The sequence below is a fragment of the Ipomoea nil genome, unplaced genomic scaffold (assembly GCF_001879475.1).
Source record: "Ipomoea nil cultivar Tokyo-kokei standard unplaced genomic scaffold, Asagao_1.1 scaffold3043, whole genome shotgun sequence".
Classification (NCBI taxonomy): Eukaryota; Viridiplantae; Streptophyta; class Magnoliopsida; order Solanales; family Convolvulaceae; genus Ipomoea; species Ipomoea nil.
Window position 1 is genome coordinate 135,424 of NW_017619471.1, and position 15,119 is coordinate 150,542.

A 15,119-nucleotide genomic window follows, 5' to 3' on the forward strand; every position below is an offset into this window, starting at 1 on the left:
AAAACTAGATGGTCACAACTACTCTTTCTGGAAGGCTCGTATGGAGATATATCTTCAAGCACAAGGAACCAGGGTTTATCGCACCGTCCTAACTGGGTGGAGTCGACCTACTACTCCGAATGCACAAGGAGTTGCTGAAGAAAAACCCATGGAGACTTGGACAGACGATGAAATGAATGCCTCTGATCTGAACAACAAAGCACTGAACTCAATTGTTGGATCACTACATGAATCTGTTTTTACGCTTGTTACAGGGGTAAAAGAGGCTAAACGGGTATGGGAGATTCTTGAAACCAGATTTGAAGGAACCAGTGATGTCAAACAGTCAAAGTTGCAAATGGTTCTGTCAGAGTTCGAAGCTCTCAGAATGACTGAAGACGAAACCATTTCTACCTTCCACAGTAGGGTTTAGAACTTGATGAACCGAGCCTCAATTCTTGGGGAACCATTCACTGATGAAAGAGTGGTCAAAAAGATTCTCAGATCCCTACCTAAACGTTTTCGAATGAAAGTAACGGTTATTCAGGAACACACAGGTTGGGAAAAGAAGACTGTCGGAGAACTCATGGGAAGCTTGCACACATATGAACTGGAAGTTCTTGCTGATGATGATGTTGGAAGCAACAAGAAAGGAAAGTCTGTAGCCTTTGTGGCTGAAGCTGATCGAGAATCTGACACAGACGACATAGATGATGAAACCCTAGCTCTCCTAACCAAAAACTTCAAGAAAATCTTAAAAGGGTTCAACAGAAAGGGTCAAGGTCAGTCTACAAGAACACAATACAAAGGCAACAACCCTTCATATCAAAAGGTTGAAACAGCACCCTTCTCACAGAACAATCAATCTCAGACTGGGCGATCGAGACAAAGCAGAAATAGTGCCACAGACACAGGAAAACCCCTCAATCGGTCAGTGCAGTGTAGGGAATGTGAAGGATACAGTCACATACAGGCTGAATGTGCAACATATCTTAAAAGGAAAAAGGCTATGTCTGTAGCTACTCTTAGTGATGATGAGGAAGAAAATTTAAATGATCAATCAGATGATAATGTAGGAAACTTTGTAGCGTTCTTCACTGCCACAAACATTCAATCAGATGGAGAATCATACATATCAACAGATGATTTTGAAGAGAGACATATTCAACTTGAGGCGGAATTTGAAAACCTTGTCGCTAGCTGGGAACAACTTGTGAAAGTAAATAAGAATCTGAATGACGATCTAAAGCAAAAAGATGATCTTATAAAGAAAATGAATGTTGAACTGGTCATAAAAGAAGATCTCATCACTCAGATACGGTCCAGAGAAGGTAAATTAATCAAGGAGTTGGAGAGCTTGAAGAAAAATATACAGATGATGGACACCACATCTACCTTAGATAAAATTCTAGACTCTGGCAGAAACCCTAATGATAAAAAGGGTCTGGGATTTGAGCAAGGAGAATCTTCAAACAACGCACCAAAGTTCATCAAAGAGGGAATGTCTAAGACCACAGCATATCACAGGTATGAACAAGGACAGTCATCTCAGTCAGTACAAATCAAGGAAAGGAGATACGGTACTAACACTGACCAGGACAAATCAACTTATCAATCTCATTATTCGAGATTCAAAAATAAGATTGTCAAAGTTAAATATTATACTCCCATTTGTCACTACTGTCACACAAAAGTTCATACTCGTCCCGAATGCTATTTTTTCTACAGAGATCAAAGGAAGGAAAAATATCAGAATAAGACTATTACACCATTCACTAGACAGGTTTGGGTCAGAAAGTCAGAAGTTATCTATTATCCCACCATTGTTCTAACTGCATCTACAACTGATGCTAGATGGTATTTCGACAGTGGTTGTTCCAGACATATGACAGGAAACATTAAATGTCTGATGGCTGTTCAACCTAGCAGTGGAGCTGTAACATTTGGAGATGGACAAAAAGGTAAAATCGTTGGGAAAGGTGTCCTAAATGTTCCAGGTTTACCTCAATTAGAGGAAGTCTTGCTAGTCAGTGGATTAAAAGCGAATCTTATTAGCATCAGTCAGTTATGTGATCAAAATTGGAATGTATGCTTCGATCGTAACTGCTGCAGAGTGAGTGACAAAGCAAATCAACTTGTCATGGAAGGAACTCGGTCTTCAGACAACTGTTATGTTTTGACAAATGAAACTGCTTGTCACCTATCCAAATCTGATGAATCAAAACTCTGGCATAGAAGACTGGGTCACATAAATTTCAGAGATATGGATAAGTTGATAAAACTGGAAGCAGTAAAAGGTGTACCGAAGATCAGAATTGATCCAGAGAAAATTTGTGGCGCATGTGCTATTGGGAAACAAATCAGAACTCCACACAAAGCAGTAAGAGGTATCACCACTGAGAAATGTCTAGATCTTACAGACTGAAAGCATTGGAGGAAAGAAATATATATTTGTGTGTGTTGACAATTTCTCTCGATACAGCTTGGTTTACTTTCTGAGAGAAAAGACATAAGCCTTCAAGGCCTTCAAGACTCTGTGCATAAGAGTTCAGAAGGAAAAAGATGAGTCTATTATAAAAGTTCAGAGATTGAGGAGTGATCATGGAAAGGAATTTGAGAACTCACTATATTCAGACTTCTGCTCCGAGCATGGTATCTCACATGAGTTCTCAGCTCCTAGAACTGCTCAATAGAATGGAGTGGTGGAAAGAAAGAACCGAGCGCTACAGGAAATGGCTAGAGTTATGCTACATGCCTCACATATGCCACAACGTTTCTGGGCTGAAGCAGTACACACAGCGTGTCATACTATAAATAGGGTCTACCTTAGACCAGGAACGACGAAAACTCCATATGAGATCTAGAAGGGAAAGAAGCCAAATCTGAAATACTTTCATGTGTTTGGGACAAAGTGCTATGTGCTGGCTGACAGAGAACAAAGAGGGAAGTTCGAACCCAAAAGTGATGAGAGCATCTTTCTTGGATACTCTCCGAACAGTCGTGCCTACAGAGTCTACAACAAGAGGACTCAGTCTGTGATGGAGTCAGTAAACGTGGTTGTCGATGACAATCCAGAAGAACCAGTGGACTCAACAGTAATAGAGTCACCTCTACGTGATTCAGATGCAAGTAATAACAACAGTCAGCTCAAACCACAAGATTCGTCAGATGAAGATCAAGAAAGTTCGGAACAAGAAATGGATCTCATGAATGATGTTGGTAAAGACAAACCCACCAGAACTCAGAAAAACCATCCATCAGATAACATTATTGGAGATCTTTCAGATGGAATGAAAACCAGAAGCAGAATAAGAAATAATCTGACAGAGATATCTGGGTCTTACTGCTATACCTCAAAGATATAACCCAAAAATGTCAAAGAAGCTCTACAGATTGATCTGTGGATCAATGCAATGCAGGAGGAGCTACATCAGTTTGAGCGGAATCATGTCTGGAATCTTGTACCAAGACCTGATGGTGTCAATGTAATAGAAACGAAGTGGATCTTTAAAAATAAAACTGATGAAGTAGGGAATATAGCCATAAACAAAGCTCGGTTGGTGGCTCAAGGTTATACACAGATTGAAGGGATTGACTATGACGAGACATTTGCTCCTGTAGCTAGACTTGAGTCAATCAGAATCCTGCTGGCTGTCGCTTGCATTTTGGGATTTACATTATATCAGATGGATGTCAAGACAGCGTTTCTGAATTGTTATCTCCATGAAGATATCTATGTGGCTCAACCTAAAGGTTTTGAAGATCCAGAACGTCCTTCTTATGTCTATAAGCTTCGAAAAGCTCTCTATGGCCTTAAACAAGCCCCACGGGCCTGGTATGAACGTCTGACACAGTATTTGCTCCAGCACGGATATAAACGCGGAAGTGTTGACAAAACTCTGTTTGTCAAAACGACTGGAAGTCATGTAACCATAGCTCAAATCTATGTTGATGACATTGTGTTTGGATCAACCTTGCAGAAATACACTGATGAGTTGGTAAAAGTCATGGAGGAAGAGTTTGAAATGTCCATGGTTGGTCAACTGACATATTTCCTAGGCCTACAAGTCAAGCAAAGTTCTGAAGGATACTTTATTTCACAAGAAAAGTATGCTAAGAATCTTGTCAAAAAGTTTGATCTGGAATCATGTAAACCATTCAGAACACCGATCTCCACTTCTACAAAAGTATCGAAAGATGAAACTGGTATATCAGTGGATAACACAGTCTATCGTAGCTTGATAGGCAGTCTGTTGTATCTAACAGCCAGTCGACCAGACATAATGTTCAGTGTTGGAATCTGTGCAAGGTATCAATCTGACCCAAAGGAATCACATCTGATAGCGGCAAAACGCATTCTGAAATACGTGAAAGGAACGATACAGTATGGACTCTGGTATTCCAAGGATAGTGAACTGAATCTGGTTGCATATTGTGATGTTGATTGGGCAGGGAATATTGATGATCGGAAAAGTACTTCTGGAGGATGCTTCTTTGTTGGGAAGAACTTAGTATCATGGTTAAGTAAGAAACAGAACTCTATCTCACTAAGCACTGCAGAGGCAGAATACATAGCCGCAGGTGGTTGCTGTACTCAGTTGGTTTGTTTGAAACAGATGTTTCTGGATTATGGTCTTACACAAGGAACAATGACACTCTTTTGTGACAATGTCAGTGCTATCAACATCTCCAAGAATCCTGTTCAACATTCCAGAACGAAGCATATTGACATCAGGCATCACTACATCAGAGACCTGGTTGAATCCAAGGAAATTGAGTTGGAATACATTTAGACTGACAAACAACTGGCGGACATTCTGACTAAGCCACTGGATGCTAATCGTTTTGAAATTCTCAGATCTGCTCTGGGAATTTGCAGAATTGACTGACTAAAGCAGTTGGTCCGTCAGAGAGGAGTTGGTTTATTACGAGTCAGTGTTATGATTTTGAATTTCCTTAAAGACTCCTCTCTTTTTATGTTAAGAAGATCATCTAAGCTTATTCTTCTCAGAAGATATCTTAAAAGATCTCAATGCTTTTTGAATTTCAAATTCCCTTGGGTTCCGTTTCCTTCCTAAAAAGGAGTTGTACCGTTGTGTCCATCAATCACTTCTGCATGATATTTTGACTTGTCGCATTAATTAGGGTTAATCACCCTTAAGCCTATATGATACCGGGTCAAGAAGAAAGAACTCACCTCAGCTCTCATCTCTCCATTTCCCGTGCTTATCTGCTCTCGGTGTTTTATTCTTCTCCTCGCACTTAATCTTAAATGGCGGACCCCGTAAGATACATCATCATTAAGCTTGGAAGTAAGGTACACCCTCCGGCGGCAGCCCTCAAACACATTCAGACGCTTCTACAGTTGGCTATGAAGAAGAAGCTCAAGCTTGATCCTCTGCTTCGCGACGAGATTCTGGTGACTGTTATGACCAACTATCCGTAGTTTTATGCTGAATGGTCCGCAGATGATGTAACTGAACTTCTTGTGTTGGTCGCCGAAGCCAGTGATGACGTCTCTCCAGTGTTTATTCCAGAACCCTTGGATGGAAATCGGGCCGGGGCATTCCTTCAATTTTTTGCTCAACGTGCCCTAGAATCTGTTGAAGAAGCTCGACGACGAGAGGAGTCCCAAGCTCTGTATCTTGAAGCTGCTCAGAGAGAAGCAACACACAGACAGGAGGTTCTTCGACAATGGGTAAATGATTCTGAAACCCCTATTGAAATTTCTCCTGATAGACCTGTTGATTCTTCTATTCCATCGTCTGTGTCTATTTTGCCTGAAAATCAATCTGCTTTGGGTTCCGAGAAGTCCCCTGTGAATGTTGATCCTCTATCTTTGCCTGTGACTAATTTTGCTGGTGAAAAATCTGATGCGTTGCATGTGTCTGATGAGAAAACAAAGTCCTCTGATAAGCCAAATCCACTGAGTCTGGTTGTTTATGCTTCTGAGAATATTGCTCTGCCTCCGTCTGAAATTGTTGATGTCTCTAAAGAGTTTTGTCCTGCTGTTGATCCTCTTGCCTTACCTGCAACCGTTAAAACTGTTGATTTATCAAGTCCCCACAAGTCTGAGAAAACAGGTGGAGTCCCTATTTATACTGCAATATCTTTAGGAGAAAGCCTGGAACATGTGCGACATTTTGCTGGGTTACCATCTGCTTCGATCCCTCAACCTTATCGAGTGATACACCCTTCAGAATCCTCCAGTGAAGATGATAACATACTGGCTGAGGTGTATGGATCCCAAGCACCTTCTTCTGCTGCCCCTACAGTTGAGGCAACTGCTCATCCTGATTCCACGAATTTCAGAATTCGAGAGATATCAAATATTGTTGGGAGCTCATCTGCAAATATTTCTGATTCTAGCCACTCTGTGACTCCAGTCCAGTCCCCTTCCAGAGAAACAAGACGGACAAAAAGGAAGAATGTTCCAACAAAGGTTGTTGTTGAAACCAGTGCTGATAATGTTGATGTGGATCAGCCTGTGAAGAAGAGAAAGTCAAGTGAGACTACTAAGCCTGAAGGAGACCCACCTATCCACCAAGTTTTCAAGACTCTACGTTCCTCTGTTAAGCAACAAGGAACTACTGCTGCTCAAGCTGCTTCTGCACCAGCCCCCTCTGCCAGAAAAGCGAAACCTACCACAAGGTCAAGAGGTCGAAGTGTAACTCCGGAGGCTCCACCTATTGAAGGAATTGATACTACTGTTTACAAGCCTCAGTTTGTATCCCCTGCTGCACAAACAAAATGGGCCACTATGGTCAGAAGGGAGCTGATTGTTCAAAGAACTGTGGATGAGAATCAACTGAACTCCGTTTGTGACATCCTGCCCTTGCTGAATGAAGTTGGTCTTTTGAAAACTGTTACAGATGTTTGCCCTTACTCCAAGCTGCTCACATATGAGTTCTATTGCAATCTCAGTGATGAGATTGACAGTCTCACAGGGCCACGACCGATGCAAATCTTCATCAGAGGGAAGTGGTATGATTTTGGGCCAGATGTAATAAATAAATACTATGGCTTGCCTACAGTGCAAGAAGAAGCTGTTACTGAATGGGACGTGGTGGCCAAAACTCTTACCGGTGGACATACTACATCTTGGCCTACAGGAGATAAGGACTATTTGCTGAGCTTGCATCTCACGTCTAGATATGTCATCCTACATCGCTTGGCTCTGCACAACTAGCTTCCATCAGCTCATTTCAACACAGTTGGCAAGCTTCTGGCAGGGTTCTTATTTAGAATTGGAACTAAGATGCAGTGTGATCTGGGCAAATGGATTTTTTATCATGTTCTAACTCTGATTCATCCCCGGGAACAGAAGGTAAGATTACCGTTTCCAAATCTGATATTTGGCATCCTTACCTCTCAGGGTCTTAAGCCTATGCCCAGCGAAGTGGTCAGTCCGACGCTGCTATATACTGTTGATAAACGTCTTCTTTCTGGAGATCATCTTAAGGATGTCGTTCATATGACTGCCCCATCCAATTCGGAACCTGATGCTGTGAATGATGAGTCTCCTCATGCTAAAGATGTGAAGCTTTACGAACAATTGAAGGCGCGAGTTGCTGATCTTGAGACGGTGCACGATATCATTGCCAAGCAACTGACGGGTGCGCGCACTGAGCTAGCTACTGTTCTTCTCCGCATGAGCCTGTCTGATACTGCTGCTGCTGCTGAGGATCCCGTGAAATCTGACTGTGACTCTCCCTCAAATGCTTGATCTTTGGCTACCATTGGCAAAAAGGGGGAGTAGTAACTCAGGGGGAGTTTTTTTGTGATCGAGTACTTTCTGGCCCTGGCTGGGCGTTATGTTTTGATGTCGTTTGTTTTTTTTTTTTTTTGTTTTTAGACTGCTTTGGATCTTATGTTCTTTTTATCCTATGTAATCAGTTTGGACACTTGGGTTGCTTCTTTTAATAACCTATCTTAGTTCTTTTTATATAGTTGAGTTGTTTTGCCAAATAATAGCCAAAGGGGGAGTTTGTTAGTGTTTTTATGTTCAAAAACCCCATATTATAATTGGCAATATTATTATGGCATACTAAGATAGGTTTAGAGTCTGTCCGGTTGGGTCTACAGTTTACTAATCAAGCAGAAGCAACGACAGAAGAACTGACACTGAAGATCTGATTTAGGAAAGCTGTTTCCTTAAGAGTCTTACGCGGTATTATCAGCTCAGTATGGAAAGACTATCAGCGTATCTTCAAAGAAGGTAATGGACCTAATCTACCGAGATTACATTCCTCTTATATAGCCCTACCTTCTACAATCAAAGACAATTTATGGAGAGTGTTTATTGAAGGATCTATAAGTACCAGTTCTCTAAGGGAACTAGGGTTACGCCAAATAAGATGAAGAAACACTCCATATCAGCTTGATGAGTCTAGATCTTTGATGGTCATGCACCTTCTCAATACAACATGTTCACGGTGATTAAGATGATGAACTTGAGAAGAGTTACTGCTGCTTAAACGAAAGGACATTAAGATCACACTGTTGTGGGAACAACCTTATAGAGCGTCACTGAAGTGGACTGCATCAGAGCTGGCTCTCCAAGTGAAGGGATTTCAATGGACTTCTGTATGCATGGCTCTCCATCTTCAACAATCCACTAAACCTGTGTAGACTGGGTATGTACCTTGTGTGGGGCACTTGGGTAAGATTATTGTATATCTACCTTTGTACATTGGATTATGACTTAGTGGATTGGACGCCTATGTGATCGTCCCCCAGACGTAGATACACACCGTATCGAACTGGGTAAACATTGTGAGTGTTCGTTCTGTGTGTTTGTTTATTTTTCTCTGATGTTCTCTTCATGATCTATCATTACTAAGTAGGTGCTTAACTGAATCAATCAGTATTCTAAGTCAGCAAACTATTTCTAATATTTTAAGTAAAATGAGGAAATGCAAAATTACAGAAATATCTCCAAAAGGTGTAGACGGATCCTGCCGTTTGTCTGGGGTTCTTTATCAATTAAATAAGCTATCTTCGGGCATTTGATTTGAATTGTTGTGTTGGTTGGTGTTGATTTAGATCGTTAGGGGGATGTTGTTTATTATTATTTTCATTGTGTGAGTGGTAGTGGCAGATCAATGTATAAATTAGTTCAATGTAAATAATAAATCTTTTTTTGGTTGTTATATATTTTTTCTTTTTATTTAATTGATAGTCATTAAATAAACAAACAAAATTCAAATGTGCGTTGTAATTGTTATATTTTTATTATTATTATTAAATTATTAATATTATTATCAACACAGAAGGAGTAAATACCCTTTTTTGAACGTGAGTGGTGTAAAATCCGTAATATGCGTTGATTTGGTGTTTTAAATGCATGCAATAAGAATACAATGTTGCATACGTAAATTATTAAACGTCAAAATATTACTGTTCGCATATTAAGAACTAAGTTAACTCATATTCATTAAGTTAGTCTATAAAATACATTAAGGCCGTAATGTGCATTTCACACAAGCTTATTAATCTGTGATCAATTGAAAGGTTACATAAGTTTTAAGATACAATAAATAGACGGATGAGCCTAACGGCGAAGTGGTAGTGTTGTTTGTCATTATTAACTCTACCTAGGATTGAACCTTCTCTCACCACAAGACTTTAATTTTTTTTATTCAAATAAAGAAATTCAGAGTGTTAGTAATCAATAAGGCAAATTGTCTTTGATCATTTGTTCGCACACTAAGACCTGACCTTACGCATAATAAATTAGTATTTCTGTGCGCATGTTAGAGATGAAAATCACGCACGCTTTTTAAAGTATTGGCGTACCGTCAATGGTGTATGCATTCACGCATGTTAATACAACTGGTCACGCACATTAATATTTTCATGGACAGACATTATAATATAGTGTTAAAAATCAGTCGCGCACATTGAAATATTAACATACGCATTTTATATAATTTTTGGGTGCACATATTATTATTTTTGGAAGGATAATATTTGATTATATTATTAACTGTATACAACACCAATTATAGGTAAGTTAAAAATGGAAAGAATATATTATTTATTTTATGAAACGGGGAAACACTGTATTTTTCAAATTATTAAATTTAACCTAGTTATTCGCCTATAAAAGGGGAGGAACACTCGTTAAGAAAGCATACGTCGTAATGGCACTGTTTGAGTCTTTCACTCCATTACCACAACCACCATTAGTCCTTCATCGTCGTATTATGTACATTCTTTACAGTGTGTACCCTCCTCATCATATTCGCCCTCCTTCTCCTTGGTGTTGTCGTTGTAATTGATTTCAATAACAACACATTCTAAACCTGAAATCAAACATCACTTAATACAAACATCCATCCTGAGATCGATGGAAGTTTGGGATGTTCTCCGCCACCGATTCCAGTTTGAAAGACGTGGTCTGCCCGCCCATTCAGAGCAGATCCAAGAAACTTACAAGCTCGCGGGGGACATGAACATGGTGTTTTTTTTTTATTTAATGTTTTTTTTTGTGTGTTTTTTATTAAGAACGGGGATAATATTGTATCTTGGCAGTTTGCGCATGTTAGATGTTATGTAACGCATGTATTTTCATTGGATAAATTTATTAATAAATTAAAGTTTTAATACACAAGTCAACTCGCATATTGTTTATTTTCTACGCATATTAAGCATTAATGTTCTGCCAATTAAATATATACATATATATATATTATATATATTTTATATTATTTTTTTTATTTTTCGTACGCACAATATATATATATATATATATATATATATATATATATATATATATATATATATATATATATACACGCATGTTATACTATTCAACGCATATAAAGAGTTTAATATAGGCGTATTGTCTTCCTTTTTTTAACGCAAATAATGTTTAATGTTGCGCAAGTTTTATGATTTGTCAACGCATTTTTTATTTTTATTGGATCTAAGTCAGTTATAGTCTAATGCATACTTTGTTTGAAATACACGAATAATAAAGTATAAAAGTGCGCATATTAACGAATAAATTGACAAATATCCTTTTAAGATCACCCCAAAGCAAACTGTAATATTAATAGACACATTTTAATTTTTTTTTCTAAAAAATATATATTAAGTTATGCATAAAGAACACGCATGTTAAGTGCATATGTAACGCATATTAGGGCAATAAGTCCCGTTAAAGGTGTTCCCATAATGGGAATCTTTTAAAGTTGTCTAGTCATTCAATCTTTAAAAAAACGTACCCATTGTTTTTTTTGTTTTTTTTTTAATCTTTGTTTTTATTTTGTCCAAGTCAACGAGTATATAATGTCTCGCATATTAAGTAGGAAAGACACGCACAATAACGTGTTAACGTGCGCATATTAAAATATAATGCTGCACATGTTAAGTAATACGTGCATACGCCATACAATAATGGAAACGTATTTAAAAAATGGAAGAAAAATATTTCAATATGTGAAATACTATAAATTGAAAACGGAAAAAAATAAAAATTTATTTGAATAATAATACCCTTTATTATGATAGGAAACGGATTCTTCAATGGGTGCGTGTTATTAGGCTTCGTATAAGGAATCCACTTGTTAATAACCGTACGCATTCAAGTTAATCGCCTATAAGAGTGGAGTATCTCATTACCATACTGTATATATATATTGAAACGAGTATATAATCGCTCTCGCACATTAAGTATGAAAGACACGCACAATAGCGTGTTAACGTGCGCATTTTAAAATATATTGCTGCACATGTTAAGTAATACATGCATACGCCATATAACAATGGAAAGTTATTTAAAAATGGAAGAAAAATATTTCAATATGTGAAATAATATAAATTGAAAACGGAAAAAAAATAAAAATAAAAATTTATTTGAATAATAATACCCTTTATTATAATAGGAAACGGATTCTTCAATGGGTGCGTGTTATTAGTCTTCGGATAAGCAATCCACTTGTTAATAAACGTACGCATTCAAGTTATTCGCCTATAATAGTGGAGTATCTCTTTACCATACTGTATATATATTGAAACATTGTAATTTGAGTTTTACAGACCATTCATAACGATGTTTACATATTCTCATCTTACTCGCCCTCCTTCTATTTGTTTGTCAATGTAGTTCATAACAATAGCAACTTTATTCTAAACATCCCATGTATCAAATACAAAATACCACAACCCCGGAAGTTTATACGAGGAGGTACAGGAGATATGAGTGAAGCAGACGTTCTTCGTGCAGAGCACATGTTTTAGTTGTTTTCATCTAAAACAACACATTCTAAGCCTGAGAAGATCTTCTTCTGTGGAGCTAAACACTTACTGATTTGGATGTGTTGGATCGGTTAGATTTTAGCTTCACAAATGTCGATCTTTTCAGGTTTAGAATGTGTCGTTTTAGCCCAGACATACGGCAGGATCCTCTAATTCTTTTGTAGATATATCTTTTGGTACTTAATGCAGGCTTATCCAACAGAAATATCTTCAAAAGGTATAGATGGATCCTGTCGTTTGCCTGGGGTGCTTTTTTTTTCTTTTTTCTGTTATTTAAAATAAGCTCTCATGTCTTCTTTATTGTGTTTGTTGGTTGATAATAAGTGGGATGTTTCCTTTTATTATTGATGTTGTTGTTGTTGTTGTTATTAATATTATTATATTTGTAGAAGTAGCAGTTGAAAGTGTAAGTTATTGCAATGTGAATAATAAATCCAATTACAATTTATTCATTTTTGGTCAATTGGTTATTTTTCATATTGGGTAAATAAACATACAAATCCGAGTACTATTAGACAAAATTCAATCAACGCACATTAAGATCAAATGCTACGCATATTAATATCTCCGGAAAAAAACACCCAGACTTACGTATTTTTTAAAGTTCATTATGTTACTGTATTGCGCATGTTAAGCTTTTTTTTTGTATTTCCAACGGACTAAACTTTTAAAACATAAACCAACGCACATTATATTGCAGTTTTACGCATCTTAAGCGTTCGTATCGCATTTCAAGTAAATGTAATCATTTTTCTTCTTTTTTTGTTTTGATTTTCTAGAATTTTTCTTTAATATATTCTATTTTATGTAATTAAACGAACGGATGACTTTTTTTTTTCTTTAAACTAACGTTCCCGCACGCAAAGATGCATGGATGAACACGTGAACAAAATTTTATCGCATTTGTTGGTTTAATGCTGCGCAAGTTAAAGGGCTTATCAACGCATATGTAAGCAGCGTAAAAACAACCAACTTCACCATAATAAACTTAAAATTTATATTATTAAAAATATTAAATAGTGGACACTTATTACATCAAAACGTAATACTAATAACGTGTGTCCACCATAACATGCATGATCAAGCTTAACCTGTCCTTTATTTCTTCACGAAGACTGGCCCGTTTTTTGAGTCGACTTCTTCCTCTTCAGCAGCTTCCTCAGCTGCTAGGTAGGCAAGAGCCTCCGTTTTCCAGGTATTGTAAGACACCTCTGTCCCTGTGGAATCATCAGAGGTGTCCTCACCAGGGAAGTCGTCAATAAAAGCCTCGAACCTTTCTTTGAAATTTGGATCGTTTAGATCCTTTTTCAGGTCGGGTAGATGGTGTTTTGGTATTTTGGAAAGTGGTTTACGGGGTTGCTTGGACTGGCTGTCTTTCTCAGCATTTTTTGTTTTTTCCATCTTTGATTTGAGATGATAAGGTGTGATGGACTGATGGATGATCCATTCTTTATATAGGCTCTTCAAAGGTGTGATGGGAAATGGAAATGAACCGGTGCATGTTAAAATAAGTGACAACTGTATTTCATTGTCAGCAGTTTTTTCATTTCCTATAAAGGAAATTTGTTAAAGTTGAATGGTCATTCAACTTCTAAAAAAACGCACCTATTAATGGTAATCTTTTCGAAGTTGAATGGTTATTCAATATTTGAAAAGACGCACCCATTTGATATTTTTTTTTTATTGGGACTAAGTCAGTTAGTAGTCAATGTATAAATAAATAAATTGACTCATATCCTTTTAAAAATATCTCAATGCACATTGTAATAGTAATAGACGCATTTTAAATATATATTTGTTCCGTGAAGTTTATGTTGTCCATACACGTACACGCACATTAAGTGTAAATGTAACGCATATTAAAGTATAAACGTGCGCATATTAATAAATAAATTGACTCATATCCTTTTAAGAATATCCCAACGCACATTGTAATAGTAATAGACGCATTTTAAATATACATTTGTTCCGTGAAGTTTATGTTGTCCATACACGTACACGCACGTTAAGTGTAAATGTAACGCATATTAAAGCAATAATTTCCGATATATTTGTACTTGGCACTGGAAATAAGTGAGAAGTCAATTTCTGTGTCAGCGATTTTTATATTTCCCATAATGGTAATCTTTCGAAGTTGAATGGTGACTCAATATTTTAAAAAGACGCAACCATTGAATTTTTTTTTATTGCGTCTAAGTTAGCGAGCGTACAATATGACGCACATTAAGGATGAAAGACAAGCATATTAACATGTTTAGGTGCACGTATGAGTGAATGAATCGACGCATTTTGCTATTTAAACCCACCATTGTGCTAGTCTCAAATCTGTCACTTACAAACACATTTTGCATTTGTATTTTCCCTTTTAGGCAAATTTTCAATGGCCGCTGAACTTCACTCTCAAATTGTTGGCAACCAACTTAGGATAGATCTGCGGTGGAATTACATGAAGGTCCGGGTGGTTCGTGTTGTTAGGCTGCCAGAATCAAGAGGTTCTGAAAACATAAAGTCTATTGAGTGTGTGTTGCATGATTTCGAGGTATTTTTTTTATTTACCGTATTATAAATTTTAATATTTTATATTTCTAAAATTTAGTGTTTATGCATTTTTTTTTTAATAATTGCAGGGAACTGTTTTACACATGCACATTCCACAAGTGCATGTTCAAAGGTGCCTGAACAAATTTGAAGTAGGCAAAGCCTATCTAATGCATAGGTTTGACGTGGCGCTTAACACCTATAGAAACAAAACTTCGCCTCTCAGGTATATGTTGGTGTTTTGCGATAGAACTCGCGCAGGACAGCTGAAAGATGATGAGTTGCCAACGTATGTTTATGATGGTGAAGAATACAACTTCGACGAAGAGGTGACCTAT